Genomic DNA, 14757 nt, shown 5'->3' on the forward strand with positions numbered 1-14757 from the left:
AAAGGAAGGAAGGGAGAAAGAAAGGAAGAAACATACACAAGAGTCAACGCACTAGTAGTCTAAAGTTTACCTATAAAACCTTATTTTGTGACTATTTTGGCTATGTGTACAGTGGCAAATATAAATGTAAATGTTAAAATATTTTTCCAATTACTCTATTTTCCTAACAAGAAGAGTATTTTTGGAATTGGTTTTAGCTTTTCGTATTTGTTTGTTTGTTTGTTGTTTGTTTGTTTGTTTGTTTTTGCATTACACTAATAATTGGTTCATGAAATAATATATCCACAACTCAAATATAACATCACACACATTATTTCATATGTCATTCAACGGGCTGAATTTGTACTGTCTTAAACTATTAATGGAATGTACATGAAAATTACTGGAAAGAAAGGTAAACTATGAATGGAAAAACATTCTTTAGTGATGTTCTACATTGAGTATACTACAATCATTCAAATTAAAATGCTCCTTTGTAATAGTATTAAAAATTCCTCACCTTGAAGTGGTAGTTGAAACTGAAACTACAGAATTCTCTAATCAACTACTGGATTAGGCTTGATTGAGCTGGCTAGAAAGATTTTTAATTCCACATAGAAAGCTGTTTTCCCCTCTTCTTTCTGCTCAGCGAAAGGCAAGTTAAGCAGAAGTGGCAAAATCCAGCTGAGACTAGCCCATACTTCTTTCTGTATTTGGCTACATTTAAAAACTACATATAAAACGTTGCCCATTGCCCAGCATTCAAGTCCTCGGTTGCCTGGTTTGTCTGAAGGGGATTGAAAACATTACATCAATTTCTAAAGAGCTATCAAACAAAGGCTGGCAGGTACAGATTTTCTTTTAAAAATAGTTTAGAAAAGTCAGACTCAGGTAACTCAGTTACGCCAGGGGAAATTAGTTACACCAGGGGAAATTTAGATTAGATATCAGGAAGAATTTCTTTACAGAGAGGGTTGTGAGGTATGGGAACAGGCTGCCCAGGGAGGTGGTGGAGTCCCCATCCCTGGAGGTGTTTAAAAACCGTGTGGATTTGGTGTTGAGCAACATGGTTTAGGGACCCTGAGAGTGCAGGGTGAATGGTCGGACTCGATGATCTTGAGGGCCTCTTCCAACCAGATGATTCTATGAACTGGCTGGCTTTCCGTGTTTGCTTTTAAACAAGAGCTGATATGCACATGTTTTTGAATGGTACCAGAACGGCCAGCGCGGATACGTCTGTATGTTTTAGCTCTGGCCGTACGAGCCTTTTCACCCAGACTCGGGGAGAACGTCGTGCCTTGCAGACGATCCCGTGCAAACCCATCGCCACCAAGGCTGCCTGCTCCTCCCGTGGTGACTCCGGGTGAGGCGGTCTTTCTCCTGACCTTTCCTCATGTGGCAAATGTTGCATGCTGACGGTTCCTCACGTGGAGTGAAAATGAAGACAAACAAAGGACAGAGTTGCCAGTTGATAGTTGGCTTAAGTAGAATACGTGGGATTTCTTAACATTTCCCCCAGCTTTTTCTCTTCCACCTATCAGGTCAGTTCATAGTCCTTTATAGTGCTCTTTCATGTCTCAACTTCTTCAAAACAAAAATGAGCAAAACCAAGGTCTTCCTCCCTCCTGCCCCCAACCTTTATCAGCAGGACCATTCACTCTGTAAAATTCAGTTTCATTAAGTGTCAGCCTTCTCTTATCACTATCCTTTGAGACATGCAAAGGGCAGCAGCGACCCTAGATACTACGTTAATGCACATTGTATGTTCTCAGCTAAATCTTGATTGAAGACAGTCAGAAAATAAAAAGGAGATAAAAAATAAAATACCTCACTGTGATGCTATCACTACTAAATGTAATGCTTTGCATTGATTGCATGCCTTCCTCATCCGCGAATGTTAATGAATGTTAATTAAGTCTTGTGAGAGAGTGTGGGATCAATCCTGAAAATAATTTGGGTCTGATGTCTCCATAAAATCTCCTCGCAGTTGTCAGGACACTTTCTTACGTATTTTCTTAGCTAAAACCTGGACGCAGGGACAAATTCCTCGGGCTGACAAATGAGCACATGCGTTGCTGCAGGATTGCCTAAACTTTAGGGGTAATGCAATGCCAATTCTCAAGCTGTTTTTTTTTACTTTTTTTTTTTTTTTTTAGTTCATTCTTTGAAAAAGGCCCAGAACCATTAATATCGTGCAAAACACTGGAAAGACTACAATAATTCATCAATGGGGTTTGTAATTCATCAGCTGAGGTGCAATTCTGCATCCTGAATTCACTACGGGCCTGAAGGAGAAAACAACAGACTGGAAATATCGTGGTCGGCTGAGGTCTTGGCTGAGCTGTTGCTGCTCTCCTCCATAAGCAGAGGAGTTGAGGCAGATGCTGGTTACTTGTTCTCCCATACTACTGCAAAGGAACATTCATAGAAACCCAGCTGCACTGTTCAGTGTTTTTTTTTTCTGATAAGACTGCAGATAGCGGGGCTGTGGGTGGCTCTTTATGAATGCTAAGTAGGTGAGATACATCGTAAGAGAACAGTTTTGTCCTCGAGGCGCTGGACAACCTCTCCTCACCTTCAGTTTTGTACTTGCAATTGTGTACCTGTGTAATTCACCTGCCTGTTGCCTGTTGTTTTCACCCCACGTTTCCGTTTTGTTCCTTCCTCCCACTGGTTCTGGGAACTGCCAGGGTTACCTCACATTTCTCCAACAGCTCTTTGAAGCTACTAACCCGAGTGTTTTTCTGACAAAATTGCTGAGTGTGCCACGAAGCAGGGGTTTCTTATAAACAGAGACTGCAAGCAGAAATTCAGCACAACTGTCTTTTTTTGCATTTTCCTCTTTTAGAAAGACAAAAGTACTCAGTTTCCTGTGAATCATAGCGAAGTGCGCAGCGCCTCATCCCGCATCCTTACGTAGGCTGAGCTCAAAGAGCAGCAGTAAGAGTTTCGCTAGGTAGCCAATGCAGAATAAATAGTGATGTTCATGCTTGCCCTGCTCCTGCTCCCTTAATCAGACCATCAGTACCTTCTGCTTTTTTTCTTTCCTAAGTACATGAGACCTAAGGCATCACAATATCTGTGCATCTGTTCCCTTCCTCCTGTGTCTTTTGAGCACATCGGCCATTGTGAGTCAGGTGTGAAAGGGAGGAGAAGTCGCCAACTTGCCTGGGAGGCAGCAGTTTGGTAGGATAGAAGAAAACCAAACCAGAGTCTCCGCTGGTGGAAGCCAGGCAGACCACAGCCATCACGAAGCAGTGCTGGGCAGCTGCCGGGGCTCCGCCGTCTGAGCACGTACTGCTCCAGGCTATCTGTGGCATGGCTCTGTCTTGCTCAGTAAGGATGGGAAGCGATACAGAATCTGGAGGAAAGGCAGAATGGGAGACAAAAAGGAGAACCAATGATGATGAGAATTCATCATTTCTACTCTCCCGCCACTGTTTCCTGCCATCCATGTTGCCCAGCTGCCTCCGCAGCTAGCTCTCTCCTTTACTTGCAGACGATCATATCACTGCCTCTGTGTCACTACTTGGGACAGATTCCTGAAACGACGAATCATAGCTATGAAGAGCAAGAGGAAGCACATTCCTACTGCCCTGCTTTTGTGAAGAAACTGAAGTGTGTCAAAGCAAAAGGGCAGTGCAATATCCTTAGCAAGGAAGATCAAGCCTTTGCACTGCAAGCAGGCAGATGGAAGGCAAATGCAGGAGGAGTTTTGCTTTTCTGTTTGCCTGTTTTTGATTATGTGAAGTCTTCTGGGGTAAGTGAAATCACTGTAAAGACCAAACACTCTGTGACTGCCAAGTATGATGTAACAATGTACTTCTCATCAGTAGCAGAAATGAACAATTATAATAAACATCAATAATTTTTCTAACCAAACATCTTAGAAAAGCGGTTAGACTGAAAGGATCAGCACTAAAGCTCAACATATTGCATGAGGAATCCATTATTTTAAAAATAGAAAAATTTCCTGTTTCTATAGATGCCACTTCTAAAATACTTGTCAGGAACCTCCAGCTATCTCAGTTTTGAAAACTTCGAAAAACCATGCCCTGTAATATTATCCACAGAGGTGATTCCATATATTTCTGTGAATTCAATCACATGAATAAACTGCACACACACTTTTAAATGTTTGCAGGGCCAAGGCCTAAACACCTAAGCTATCTGCTTCAGTGATATGGCAGAAATAATTATTTTTGCTCAGGGAGTAGCTGATAACAATAAGTTTTTTATTCACTTGTTATGCAGTGCCTCGATTTTTTTTTTTCAGCACTGTAGCACTAAATTTCATGAAGACTTTAAAATAAAAAATAATTACAGAGCACACATTTTTCTACAGTCTTGTAGGAAAAAAGTGTGTTTTGAAGAGTGTATAATGAAGATGGCATTTCTCGGAGGACTAAACGGAGAGTAACCTGACATTTTTGTTGCACAAATACCTAACCTGAGAACTTAGCAACTTTCTAAAAGCGGTGTAAGCAAATTGTATGCTATGGGGGCTGAGTTGAACTGGTGAGACAAAATTTTGTCCCTGCCCCAAAGCTGCTGTGAAGCTCATGCCGCAGTTTTTGCAGGTGTTACTCTCTGCAACACAAAGTATATGGATGATTACTGTTTTGTTCTGACCTGTACAAGCGTTATGGCAATATTTCACAGTTATATGCATCCAGTGTCCACAGAGTGCAAACTGAGGGCTTGAATATTGTGAATCGATGGTGGTGGTTGTGCATGGTGTGTTTCATGCTAGAGGGATGCTTCTCATTCTCTTTCAGCTTTCCTGGTTTTCTTCCCTCAGAGGTTATTTGCACTCACTTGTTGTGAGGAGAATGCTCTGAGCATCATGAGTTGAGCGTTTGCTTTGGGCAGAGCTGATGAAGCAACACCACTCACGGATGAGATTAGCAATCACATTACTTGTACACGGAAACAGGCAGGGTGAGGGCAGAAGATCAGAGCTCCTGTTTTACATAGACCTTGTTACAGCACTTTTTTCACTTGTGTTTGAGCCTTGCTTTACAGTGTTTTCTTGTCCTATAGCCTCTGTAGAGTTTTCTTTTCCCACTTGAAGAACTTAATTTCTTCTGAGCTTCCTCAGGCTGGAATAGATGTGTTTGTTGTTCCCTGCCTCACCCGTCCCTCTCTGCCTTTGTCTAAAAAATCCATCCCCTGCGCTGTAAACATCCCTGCAAACTTCTTCCTTCCTTCTTCTCAAGTTGTTTCCCCTGACAGAAAAGCCCAGCTATCTGTCTACATGGAGAAGGTGACTGAAAGGATAGCATGAGGCTTAAAATGGTGTGGAGGACAGGCTCCTCTATAGGGCTTTCTGCAGCATGGAGCCTGAGAAGAACAGAGTAAATTCACACCCACCTACACGGAGAGTGCTGGACAAAGAAAGGCATTATGCTTTCCTTTTGAAAGATGAAACAACTCCCAGACTCTTTTTGCTGCTGCCGAAGTAGCGTGTGCCTAGACAGGTTCCCGTCCAGCCACGCATTTAAGTGTGCTGAGCAGGGGCCCTGCTAGCATGCTGACTTCAAACACCTATGTCCACACATGACTTACTTGGCTAGCAGCTATAGCAATTAAACGAGTTTTGCCAGGAGCTTGGGTCAACATAGTCTTTTTCCCATTAAATAGGTCACAACATTGTTTTTTGATTTGTGCTCTTGTTTACTGGATTCTTACCCTGGCTGACAGACACCCTGAAGGCACGAGGCTGCAGAGGGGCAGTGGCGTGGCTATAGGTCCTCTGATGAGAAATACGTTCCTCCTGTTCAGGCACAGAGCTACTGCTGCAATGCTCTCTGTACTGCTACAGGAGCCCCTGCACAGGCAGAGGGCAGGTGAGCGAGGGGAGGAGACGGGGTCAGGGCACGGCTGTGCTCTGCAGTTTGGTGATTGTGCAACGCCATGTCCCAGGGCAGAGACCTGAGCCCGTGCAGGGGTGCATCTGGGTGTCTCTCTGCACCGAACACCTCCCCTTATTTTACCAGAATGCGTCGCATACAGGCTGTGCAGGAAATCGGATGTAGTAGATATGTGGTTGTGTTGCGAAAAAACCTGACTCTGAAATCGCCACGTTTGTTTATCTTACAGAATGGTCAGATGAGGGACCCCTCACCTCCTTTCACAGGTGAATTAAACAGATTGTGCCTCCAAGGGTGACGGGAGGCGAAACAAGACCATCTCTTTCACCTCCCAACAGCAAGTGTGCTGGCAGGAGTTGAGGAAGGACTGCAAAACAGCCAAACAAAGGAGGAATGTTGTAACAGTCATTTTGAAATAAACCTGTTTGTGATGAGCGGTGACTGTGGTGATATTTACGCTATGATTCATACTGAAGTGCAGCACCTGCAGCTTTAGTCTGGGTGACTTTTAGGACAGAGGCAACAGCAAATACTGTACTAACATTTGAGAATGAGAAAGCAAGCATCAAAGCTGCTCTCGACTCTGGGACTTCATTAATGTAGAGGAGGGCTTGTGTGAGAGGTGGCGGGAGCACCTTTCCACTGCAAGGTGCAGCTTGCTTATATCTGACTCACGACAAACAGGGGTTCACATGTTGCATGTCCCTCCATATTCACTTGCAGTCTCTCTTCTCTTTTCTGTATCTTGATTGCAATTACAAGGAACTCATAGCTGGAGCGTATCGTGCCACATTAGAGCTCTTCGAGGGTGCCCTCAGAAAATCCCTTATACCACTTCCCGCTCCTCTTTGAGGACAAGTCTGAACTTTCTTATCTGTGTCTATGCTAGATTGCCGGCGAGGGCGTCTGCCTCAGTGTCCGTGGGCTCCCAGGCACCATCAGCCTCCCGACAGCAGTTCTTACAGAGACGTACTTGTTATTCTCTCAGTGCTACTGATAAGCAAACGGCTACAGCCAAGAGGAGGTCAGAGATGGTCACTGCTTTGTGTGCCTGGTTGTTGATGCTGTCTGAAGGCAGCTTGGGTATCTGCTTTTAGAAACTCATCAAATTCCAGTGGGCAGCTCTGGGAGCTGCACGTGGTAACACTGGAAAAACAGCTCTTCCCAGGGAATCAAAAAGTCGTGGTCTATTTCTTTACAGAGACACAGCGCGGAGGCTTCAGAATATGGGACTGCACTCTCACCCCTGCCCTAAGACCATGGCTAAATATCTAGTTAGTTTAATGTTTATAAATATGTAAAGGGTGACTGTCATGAGAATAGAGCCAGGCTCTTCTCACTGGCATCCAATGATAGGACAAGGGGAAATGGCTATAAGCTGGAACATAGGAGGTTCCGCTTAAACATGAGGAAGAACTTCTTCCCAGTAAGGGTAACAGAACACTGGAAGAGGCTGCCCAGAGAGGTTGTGGAGTCTCCTTCTCTGGAGATGTTCAAAACCCGCCTGGACGCATTCTTGTGAGATCTGATCTAGGTGGTCCTGCTCCGGCAGGGGGATTGGTCTAGATGATCCTTTGAGGTCCCTTTCAATCCCTAACATTCTGTGATTCTGTGATTCTGTGAAAATGCCTGCCTTAAAGCCTGTCTTACCAGGGGAAAATGAGATAAGGGAATGAAGCGTCCACAATTTTTTCCTCCAAGAAGATCTTTGCTTCCAACAAAATCTTCAACATACCGACTTCTCAGTTCAGTCCTCAAGGGTATTCAGCATTTTTTCCTACCAGTGCTTAAAACACTTGAAAGTGCAGTGAAAAATCTTTACACAGGCTGGTTGGATGACTCCTCTGCTTAGCACTACATGTGTTCTTTTGTTGTTTTTAATCTGTACTCAACCACTGTAGCTAGTTTTCAACAGTTTAAACAAAACACCCTTAAACACTCCGGGGGGGGGGGGGGGGGGAAGAGAAAAGCAGTTTATTCAAATAGACAAATGCCTATCCAAAAGCCTGGAAGAACTGCTTCCTGTGGGAAACTTCCTTGCTGACATTTTGCCCTTCTCACCTGTCTAATTTTTCATTGAAGGAATTTTTGTTTATTTTCATTTCCATTTCAGACAAGGAAGATGACTTTCTATCTTCTAAGTCAATGCAAATGTATCTCACATCCTAGCCAGTGCATTTTTTTTACCACTGGAAAGGTAAATGTTGTACCTCTGCACTTTGGAAGCGGGTGTGTGAAAGCCAGTGTTACCCACTCCTGAAGCAACAACAGATCAATCCGTTGCCTGTCCTAAACTTAACAGCTTTTCCCCACAGTGCAGCCAGTCCTTCCTACTTATTTGTTTTGATGGGTCCTTACATTTGCTTTAGACATGAAGAGGAAAATAATTCACAAATACATATTCCCAAAGCCCAGCTAAATTAATGGGGTTTTCCATACATAGTAGATAAAAGACAAAACCTACAGGTAAAGAGAATTACGAATAGCTTGCTGTACCTCCTTTTATTACATATACAGACTATGTAGAGACACAGAGACTCTGGAAGATGTACAAAGGGACATCCTCTTCCATTCACACACAGTGTGAATGATTCCCCAAATGGCCAATTTTCCCTATCGGCTAGACCCAATGTGGAAACCATCACAAGGCAGGGAGAGTCGGGGGGAGGCGGCATCACTGGTGTGTCTGCAGCTGATGCAGTTACACAAGAAACACCCTCTTCCCTGCAAGCAGGGTTGTAGGGTGAGAGGAGAGGTGCTGCAACTTCTTCAGCGAGAGAGCATGGACTGCTCAGAGAAAAGCTCACCATAATCTACGGTTACGGTTTAGCTGTGATACTATCCAGAGCCTGGCATCTAGCTGGAATACCTGGGACACCCATCATCCAAAAGCAATCATCATCCTGATGCTCGGCCACAACTGACCTGTTGTTGTCTGCTCTAGCTTTCGGGTGGACAAACAGGGCCCGGTGTCAGCCACAGTATGACAATCCCTGCTGCTTTGAGAGTGAAGAATGAACAGATTAAAGGAACACCTGCCTTCAGAAGCAGAATCACAAAGCATCCTATAAATTCATCAGGGTTTCTTAAAATACGAGGTAAAGTGCTTTCCAATTCACTTACAGAATCGGCATGGTTTCTTGGTTTGTTTTTTTTAACGCTTTCTCAGGTGGAGTGATCTAGACTCAGGTCTTGAAGCCACCAGTAATATTTGGTGTGCAAGAAATAGAAGATTGAGCCTTGCTGTGTAACAGTCCTTTGATTTTTAATTCAATTTGGTAATTATGTTGGTTTAAGAAGCAGCATTTAGAGCAGCTGCTGCATATCTGTAAAATTAGGGGGGTTTTACCTTTGTTTCTGACTGAAAGGAAAGCAACAAATTCAAATGCCAATAGATTAAAAATATCTGCTGGGTATAAGACTCCAGAGAGATCTTCTAGCAGCCTTCCAGTACCTACAGGGGGCCTACAAGAGAGCTGGAGAGGGACTTTTTACAAGGGCGTGTAGTGACAGGACAAGGTGCAATGGCTTTAAACTGAAAGAGGGCAGATTTCGATTAGATATTAGGAAGAAATTCTTCACTCTGAGGGTGGTGAGGCACTGGAACAGGTTGCCCAGAGAAGTTGTGGATGCCTCATGCCTGGAAGTGTTCAAGGCCAGGTTGGATGAGGCTTTGAGCAACCTGACCTAGGGGAAGGTGTCCCTGCCCATGGCAGGGGGGTTGGAGCCAGATGATCTTTAAGGTCCCAAACCATTCTGTGATTCTACGAATGAAAGAGATGAAAGGGGTCAGATGACACACAAATGAGTTTTACTCAGAGATGTTTAATGGCAAGTAGTACCAGATTTCTTTCTCATGTTCTATGTCTTTCCATCCACATCTCCAGCTAGCCTCTCTCCTCCTAGTCTTACTTTTGTTGCAGCAAAGCCCCGGTCCTATTGAGGCAGGGTGGTATGGCCACATCTACACCTCTGTGACAGTGCCGTAGGACCACAGCATGCCGTAGGACCACAGCATGCCCTGTACAGCTCTAGGGAGTTTTGCAAAAGCAATGGTCGTCTGAAGGCATAGAGCTCCTGTGGCATGAAGGCATCAACCAGTTTTAGAAATGTTCTGATCCTCAGCCCAGCCCTCGCAGGCAGGGCAGCATTATTATCTGCTGGCACACCGCAGAGGGCTGAGTCAAGGGTGGACTCTGCAACTTCAGCAATGCCACAGGAATCCAGCGGTGCAGGCGGGAGCACAGCAAACTCCCTTTTCCGTGCTTCAGTACTAACCTTGCCTTCATCAGTGGATGGATCAGAATTAGCTATACCCGGGGAGATCTTGAGGAGAGAAGGAAAGCGCTACAGACATCGCTCATCGTTTACTAACATGAGTAAAACAAATTGCAACACCTAGTACTTCAGGGGTGGCCATGAGTCAGGAGAGCTCAATCCCACCACGGTGCGTTTGCCATGCTGCCCTCTCCTCTGCAGCAGAGCAGATGTAATTGGTGCTTGGAGCTGGCTGTCCTGGTTGAACAACCCCCAGGGTACAGGCTGCACTATCTCACATTTACCAGCGTTTCTGGCTTTGGGATAGGCACTGATTCCCTAGAAAGGACTAGAGGACTGTTTTAGTTTGCTGCGATCTCTTTTATGTGTCTTTTCTGCCAACAGCCACCCACATCTGGACAGAGTTTTATCAGAGCTTGTGGAAATGCTTTTAGCTAAAACAAATATTGAAGTCAAACCTTTACAGTGTTTGAGACTATTTAAAGGTGCGGTTCCCAAGCAGCACGGGCTGATTTGGACCAGTGCTACTGCTGAAAAAAGGCAGTCTTGCACTTCCCTCTCCTGTGACTTCTCATCCCTGCTCTAAGCTGTAGCAGCAAGCTTATCCGCCTGCAGACAAAGCCTTCAAAGTGACAGCTTCCTGCTGGATCAGTGAGCTGAACTGGCTGAGCACACAGCCACACAGGTACTCATGTGAGCCCGAGACTGCAAAGCAAGGGTGGAGAGGACAGGACTTCCCCTTTCAGTGCAATACAGCTTTAGATTAGCTTAGGATACTTGGGAAAATGGACCATCAAATCTTGCAGTTTCAAGACTAGAGTGCTGGCCTGAGATACGGCAGAACGTGATTAAAGTCTCTTCTGTGTCAAGCTGAGCAGGGATTCAGACCAGCCAGCATCAAATTCATCTACCCTTGCGTATACAAACTCTCTGTTTATCTGTCTCCATTGTTGAGAAAATATTCCAGAGTAAAGGTAAAAAGAAGAAAAAAGCAAAATGTCAGAAACACAGAAGATGCTGCAACAGGGTATCTGACCCCTCAGCTGTCCTGAGCGTAGTTACAAACACGCACGCACACACCAGCTACCCTGCAAATAAGAGACATCATCCTCGGACGGATTGGCTGATGTGCTGCCAGCGGTCTCCTGACCAAAAACATATGAACTAAGGCTTTGAACTGTGGCTGTCAGCCAGAAGAGCACCTGCTCCTCTCTCTCTGCCCCAAACACGTAGTTGCGTTAGCTGCTGCACGCATAGTTTTGTTTACTGTTTCCCACTAACCTCTGCCGTGCTGCTTTTCCAAGAGAGCTTAGATAAAGCCGAACACAGCACTTACTAGGCTGGCAGAGTTGGACTCCCTCTTGCAATTGAGGTAAAGGGACTCTACCAGAACTGGACGTACGGGGCTCTCCAGGAACCCATACCAGAACATGGGCTGGCTTTAGAAAGAGTAGTTAATCTTACTTCCCTTGTTTACCAGGACTATGGATGAACTAGGGCCTCCCTCTCCCCAGCCCCTGGCTGCATCACCAGGAGTAGCAAAGAGGGTTTGTCACTGCCTCCTGCTGCCGTTTAAAACTGTCTCTGATCCCTACAGAAATGAGTGTAGATGTTTCGCAAAGGTGAATGCCAACAATATGTTTTCTAGTCTGGCTATTTCAACACTTAATTATTCCATTCCCACTCCCCAGAATGTTTTATTTACTCCTCAGATCTGGCAATCACAGACAGGCTTCAGGTAGCAGAGGTTAGGAGGAGCACATCTGGCTTCCCAGATATTAAACTATCCCTGAAATTTGGTGCCTCAATGGACTAAAAGTTGGAAGGAAGGACTATAGCTATTTGTGATATAGCAAAGCCAGATAGCTTGTGAAATTTGTTCCCCATGCATGACCACCAACCTTTTTTTGACTCTAGGCTCTAATTTTGGTCCTTGTCATCTGAGCACTGCACCTTTAATCAACAGCAACTAGTGTGTAACATCTCCAACCATTTGCCAAGTTTGAGGAGGCAATGATTTCATACATTTCCTTATTTTTCACATTTCCATTCTACTTTCATCGCCAGCCTTCTTTCATGTAGTTAACAGAAATAGCTTGAGATGACAGAGAACATTGAATAAAGTCTCTCTCTCTCTCTCTCTCTTTCTTATGGCTTACACTGCAGTTGTCATCTCTTCACAGGATGGTCCAGGACAGTCCCTTGGCCACGTCAGCTACTGCATCTCTGCCCATCAGGAATAAGGTGGTACTACTCCTGGCTAATGCTGGGAAACGTGAGGAGACAACGTATCGAGAATCTGAACTTCGCTCTACCATAATACTGTGCTGTGACTGTAAATAATTTTTTACTGTAACGTGATTTGGACAACATCTCTCAATAGTTGGACTGATTCAAACACCGACAAGAGGAAGGACATCCTCACAATTAAGCATGTGTCAGATGAAAACTAAGTGGCAGAGGCAGTTTAATAACCTAGCACCACACCTTTCCTGATGGCAAAAGAGCACGTCAAGGAGTCGCTGCTGTTGGCAGTGCTAATGGAGGCCTCCTCTGAACTACAGAAATGTGCCCCTACATAGTACGTCTCCAGCTGGGACTTCTAGGTGTCGGGAATCACCCTCAAGCATTGATAGTGATCCAGAGCCACATGTGACAACCAGATTTGTGAGGAGATGCATGTACCTGCTGGTTATTCTGTTGGCCAACAGTGGTCCACTGTAGAGATCTTCTGCTAGGCAAAGACAGGAAACCATTCGACCAAGCAGTGGAGGGAGAAGTCAGTCTCCCTCAGCATGAGAGACAGTGTTCTTTGTCAATGTTTCCAATGAGCAATTCCAGCGAAATTTCTTAATGGCCATATTTCAGAACATAGCCCAAATCACTTATACTACAAGCTTTCTAGACGTCGTTACATTTCCTAGATTTGAAAATGACAAATGACTTTACTCGGCAGATTTTTTTCAAAACTGGAAGTTGCAGAAAGAGAAAAAAAACAGCGTGTTGCAACAGAAACGACCTTATTGCACCTGATCTTACAGCTTCTCAAAATCATCATTAGTGCTGTCTGCACATTTTACTTTTTGAGGCTTACCTCAGCTGGAGTTGCAGGCAGATAACAGGAGTAAAAGGACAGGCAAAGAAACATAAGCCCTTAAATAGAACTGAAACCAGGTCTACAGGTCAGTTGCTTCAGGCTACAAATGGAAATCTTGGCTTCAGCTTATGCAAAATATGGCTCTGGGCCTGGTGGATATTAAGAATAAGGTTGCAGTGGCATGAGCGGCCCTTGTAGGTCTGACCACCTGTAGAAGGAAGAACAAGCTTCATGCCAACTGCATATGCACAGATCTACAAGACTCTTAAGTATCTGCTAGGGAGGGTAGTCGTGCATTTCGATCCATTAGGCAGAAGCAGAAGTCATGACTCTGCTCTGGGAGTTACTATGTAGATGCATAACAAAGAGTTGTGGCTTCAGATTGATAGTGGATTAAAGGAGGTTCTTCTATCAGGTTTTGCAACTAATTTTTCTAATGAGAGAAACAATTTGCATATTACTTCACTTACCAGTCAAAGTAACAGTCGGTGGCAGTCTCAATTAGTAGCTCATATGGGTAGAAAACTGTTGCCAAAGGTTCTGTTTCTCCATTGGGGAAAACTTCTCTTTTAGAGTTTCCATTGAAACCACATCCTAAAAACAATGTGGACCAGAGATGGAGATGATAAACACTTGATGAAAACAAGTGTTTTCTAGCACTCGTATAGAAACTGGCTTCACTTCTGGGAAAGAAAGAGAAAAAGCAGAGCCCAGGGAACACGGAATGAGGCAGGAACGTTCCCTTACTGCTTATCGCAGGGGTACTGGGATTTATACAAACACACAAACATCAAACCTGACTTTAGCGAGATCCCTTTGTGCTTACAAAGCCTGTTTCTGAGCTCACTGGTGGAATGTGAAAGATGCTTCAAGTCAATCACACCATAAAGAAAAGCGTAAGATGGTCAGCTCTCTATTCTCTTCAATGGATGTGATTATTTTGTATTTGCAGCTAAAGCCACGGGAAATTCAGAGAGATTGCAAGCATGCTGCACAGCTGAATTGTGCTGGAGTCAGGAGCATGGTTGGACTGACAGCAGAGAGAGGCCCCAGGACCATGGTGTTTATCTGGCCAGCGACAGCAGCCACCACCATGTCTCTTCACTTTGACCTGTGCTCCGCCTCTGCACAACACCTGACTTGCCCGGTGCCACAGACGTTCACACCAGTGACATAGCACTCTTTCCTGCGGTGAGTAACTTAAAGCAGAAGGGCAGGTCCAGTAGAGGAATTGTGAAACGACTGCACTAGCACAGAAGACTGAAATGTTTGAATAACTGAATAACCTTACTGAAGAAAAATGCATAAAATGAGCCAGAATTTCTCCCTGACGCTTAGGCTTTTCCTTGGTGGCTATGGGAGTTCCTACAGGGCTTTCTTAGCCATTTTAGGAAGAAACAGGGCAACTGCATGGTGCTAAGTCACTGCTGTGTGGAAGTGGTTCTTCCCGTAACACTCCCTGACCTTCCACTGAAGGATACTCTCCCTGTTTTATTAAGTTCAAACAAACACCGGGCCTTGGAGAATCAA

Source organism: Tauraco erythrolophus, chromosome Z, assembly GCF_009769465.1.
Source record: "Tauraco erythrolophus isolate bTauEry1 chromosome Z, bTauEry1.pri, whole genome shotgun sequence".
NCBI classification, from domain to species: domain Eukaryota; kingdom Metazoa; phylum Chordata; class Aves; order Musophagiformes; family Musophagidae; genus Tauraco; species Tauraco erythrolophus.